The sequence below is a fragment of the Bombina bombina genome, chromosome 6 (genome assembly GCF_027579735.1).
Source record: "Bombina bombina isolate aBomBom1 chromosome 6, aBomBom1.pri, whole genome shotgun sequence".
NCBI classification, from domain to species: Eukaryota; Metazoa; Chordata; class Amphibia; order Anura; family Bombinatoridae; genus Bombina; species Bombina bombina.
The window spans coordinates 351,832,300-351,837,299 of NC_069504.1; positions in this window are offsets into that span (position 1 = coordinate 351,832,300).

Here is a 5,000-nt window from a genome sequence, read left to right on the forward strand (position 1 = left end):
TACACTAATGGATGATGACCTACCAGGAGAGTACAGATAAAAAAATCAATATATGGAATGTATGGAATGTATATATGTGTACATATATATAGGTAAATGTAAATTTGAATATAAAACATAATTTATGTAAGAACTTACCTGATAAATTCATTTCTTTCATATTAGCAAGAGTCCATGAGCTAGTGACGTATGGGATATACATTCCTACCAGGAGGGGCAAAGTTTCCCAAACCTCAAAATGCCTATAAATACACCCCTCACCAAACCCACAATTCAGTTTAACGAATAGCCAAGAAGTGGGGTGATAAAAAAGTGCGAAAGCATATAAAATAAGGAATTGGAATAATTGTGCTTTATACAAAAATCATAACCACCCCAAAAAAAGGGCGGGCCTCATGGACTCTTGCTAATATGAAAGAAATGAATTTATCAGGTAAGTTCTTACATAAATTATGTTTTCTTTCATGTAATTAGCAAGAGTCCATGAGCTAGTGACGTATGGGATAATGATTACCCAAGATGTGGATCTTTCCACGCAAGAGTCACTAGAGAGGGAGGGATAAAATAAAGACAGCCAATTCCTGCTGAAAATAATCCACACCCAAAATAAAGTTTAATGAAAAACATAAGCAGAAGATTCAAACTGAAACCGCTGCCTGAAGTACTTTTCTACCAAAAACTGCTTCAGAAGAAGAAAATACATCAAAATGGTAGAATTTAGTAAAAGTATGCAAAGAGGACCAAGTTGCTGCTTTGCAAATCTGATCAATCGAAGCTTCATTCCTAAACGCCCAGGAAGTAGAAACTGACCTAGTAGAATGAGCTGTAATCCTTTGAGGCGGAGATTTACCCGACTCAACATAGACAAGATGAATTAAAGATTTCAACCAAGATGCCAAAGAAATGGCAGAAGCTTTCTGGCCTTTTCTAGAACCAGAAAAGATAACAAATAAACTAGAAGTCTTTCGGAAAGACTTAGTAGCTTCAACATAATATTTCAAAGCTCTAACAACATCCAAAAAATGCAATGATTTCTCCTTAGAATTCTTAGGATTAGGACATAATGAAGGAACCACAATTTCCCTACTAATGTTGTTAGAATTCACAACTTTAGGTAAAAATTCAAAAGAAGTTCGCAACACTGCCTTATCCTGATGAAAAATCAGAAAAGGAGACTCACAAGAAAGAGCAGATAATTCAGAAACTCTTCTGGCAGAAGAGATTGCCAAAAGGAACAAAACTTTCCAAGAAAGTAATTTAATGTCCAATGAATGCATAGGTTCAAACGGAGGAGCTTGAAGAGCCCCCAGAACCAAATTCAAACTCCAAGGAGGAGAAATTGACTTAATGACATGTTTTATACGAACCAAAGCTTGTACAAAACAATGAATATCAGGAAGATTAGCAATCTTTCTGTGAAAAAGAACAGAAAGAGCAGAGATTTGTCCTTTCAAAGAACTTGCGGATAAACCTTTATCTAAACCATCCTGAAGAAACTGTAAAATTCTCGGAATTCTAAAAGAATGCCAAGAAAAATAATGAGAAAGACACCAAGAAATATAAGTCTTCCAGACTCTATAATATATCTCTCTGGATACAGATTTACGAGCCTGTAACATAGTATTAATCACAGAGTCAGAGAAACCTCTTTGACTAAGAATCAAGCGTTCAATCTCCATACCTTTAAATTTAAGGATTTGAGATCCTGATGGAAAAAAGGACCTTGCGACAGAAGGTCTGGTCGTAGCGGAAGAGTCCACGGATGGCAAGAGGCCATCCAGACAAGATCCGCATACCAAAACCTGTGAGGCCATGCCGGAGCTACCAGCAGAACAAACGAGCATTCCTTCAGAATCTTGGAGATTACTCTTGGAAGAAGAACTAGAGGCGGAAAGATATAAGCAGGATGATACTTCCAAGGAAGTGATAATGCATCCACTGCTTCCGCCTGAGGATCCCGGGATCTGGACAGATACCTGGGAAGTTTCTTGTTTAGATGAGACGCCATCAGATCTATTTCTGGAAGCTCCCACATTTGAACAATCTGAAGAAATACCTCTGGGTGAAGAGACCATTCGCCCGGATGCAACGTTTGGCGACTGAGATAATCCGCTTCCCAATTGTCTATACCTGGGATATGAACCGCAGAGATTAGACAGGAGCTGGATTCCGCCCAAACCAGAATTCGAGATACTTCTTTCATAGCCAGAGGACTGTGAGTCCCTCCTTGATGATTGATGTATGCCACAGTTGTGACATTGTCTGTCTGAAAACAAATGAACGATTCTCTCTTCAGAAGAGGCCAAGACTGAAGAGCTCTGAAAATTGCACGGAGTTCCAAAATATTGATCGGTAATCTCACCTCCTGAGATTCCCAAACTCCTTGTGCCGTCAGAGATCCCCACACAGCTCCCCAACCTGTGAGACTTGCATCTGTTGAAATTACAGTCCAGGTCGGAAGCACAAAAGAAGCCCCCTGAATTAAACGATGGTGATCTGTCCACCACGTTAGAGAGTGTCGTACAATCGGTTTTAAAGATATTAATTGAGATATCTTTGTGTAATCCTTGCACCATTGATTCAGCATACAGAGCTGAAGAGGTCGCATGTGAAAACGAGCAAAGGGGATCGCGTCCGATGCAGCAGTCATAAGACCTAGAATTTCCATGCATAAGGCTACCGAAGGGAATGATTGTGACTGAAGGTTTCGACAAGCTGAAATCAATTTTAGACGTCTCTTGTCTGTTAAAGACAGAGTCATGGACACTGAATCTATCTGGAAACCCAGAAAGGTTACCCTTGTCTGAGGAATCAATGAACTTTTTGGTGAATTGATCCTCCAACCATGATCTTGAAGAAACAACACAAGTCGATTCGTATGAGATTCTGCTAAATGTAAAGACTGAGCAAGTACCAAGATATCGTCCAAATAAGGAAATACCACAATACCCTGTTCTCTGATTACAGACAGAAGGGCACCGAGAACCTTTGTAAAAATTCTTGGAGCTGTAGCTAGGCCAAACGGCAGAGCCACAAACTGGTAATGCTTGTCCAGAAAAGAGAATCTCAGGAACTGATAATGATCTGGATGAATTGGAATATGCAGATATGCATCCTGTAAATCTATTGTGGACATAAAATGCCCTTGCTGAACAAAAGGCAAGATAGTCCTTACAGTTACCATTTTGAACGTTGGTATCCTTACATAACGATTCAATATTTTTAGATCCAGAACTGGTCTGAAGGAATTCTCCTTCTTTGGTACAATGAAGAGATTTGAATAAAACCCCATCCCCTGTTCCAGAACTGGAACTGGCATAATTACTCCAGCCAACTCTAGATCTGAAACACAATTCAGAAATGCTTGAGCTTTCACTGGATTTACTGGGACACGGGAAAGAAAAAATCTCTTTGCAGGAGGTCTCATCTTGAAACCAATTCTGTACCCTTCTGAAACAATGTTCTGAATCCAAAGATTGTGAACAGAATTTATCCAAATTTCTTTGAAAAAAAAAACGTAACCTGCCCCCTACCAGCTGAGCGGGAATGAGGGCCGCACCTTCATGTGGACTTAGAAGCAGGCTTTGCCTTTCTAGAAGGCTTGGATTTATTCCAGACTGGAGATGGTTTCCAAACTGAAACTGCTCCTGAGGATGAAGGATCAGGCTTTTGTTCTTTGTTGAAACGAAAGGAACGAAAACGATTATTAGCCCTGTTTTTACCCTTAGATTTTTTATCCTGTGGTAAAAAAGTTCCTTTCCCACCAGTAACAGTTGAGATAATGGAATCCAACTGAGAACCAAATAATTTGTTACCCTGGAAAGAAATGGAAAGTAGAGTTGATTTAGAAGCCATATCAGCATTCCAAGTTTTAAGCCATAAAGCTCTTCTAGCTAAAATAGCTAGAGACATAAACCTGACATCAACTCTGATAATATCAAAAATGGCATCACAGATAAAATTATTAGCATGCTGAAGAAGAATAATAATATTATGAGAATCATGATCTGTTACTTGTTGTGCTAAAGTCTCCAACCAAAAAGTTGAAGCTGCAGCAACATCAGCCAAAGATATAGCAGGTCTAAGAAGATTACCTGAACACAGATAAGCTTTTCTTAGAAAGGATTCAATTTTCCTATCTAAAGGATCTTTAAACGAAGTACCATCTGACGTAGGAATAGTAGTACGTTTAGCAAGGGTAGAAATAGCCCCATCGACTTTAGGGATTTTGTCCCAAAATTCTAATCTGTCAGACGGCACAGGATATAATTGCTTAAAACGTTTAGAAGGAGTAAATGAATTACCCAATTTATCCCATTCTCTGGAAATTACTTCAGAAATAGCATTAGGAACAGGAAAAACTTCTGGAATAACCACAGGAGATTTAAATACCTTATCTAAACGTTTAGAATTAGTATCAAGAGGACCAGAATCCTCTATTTCTAAAGCAATTAGTACTTCTTTAAGTAAAGAACGAATAAATTCCATTTTAAATAAATATGAAGATTTATCAGCATCAATCTCTGAGACAGAATCCTCTGAACCAGAAGAGTCATCAGAATCAGAATGATGATGTTCATTTAAAAATTCATCTGTAGAGAGAGAAGTTTTAAAAGATTTTTTATGTTTACTAGAAGGAGAAATAACAGACATAGCCTTCTTGATGGATTCAGAAACAAAATCTCTTATGTTATCAGGAACATTCTGCACCTTAGATGTTGAGGGAACTGCAACAGGCAATGGTACATTACTAAAGGAAATATTATCTGCTTTAACAAGTTTGTCATGACAATTAATACAAACAACAGCCGGAGGAATAGCTACCAAAAGTTTACAGCAGATACACTTAGCTTTGGTAGTTCCAGCACTAGACAGAGATTTTCCTGAAGTATCTTCTGACTCAGATGCAACGTGAGACATCTTGCAATATGTAAGAGAAAAAACAACATATAAAGCAAAATTTATCAAATTCCTTAAATGACAGTTTCAGGAATGGGAAA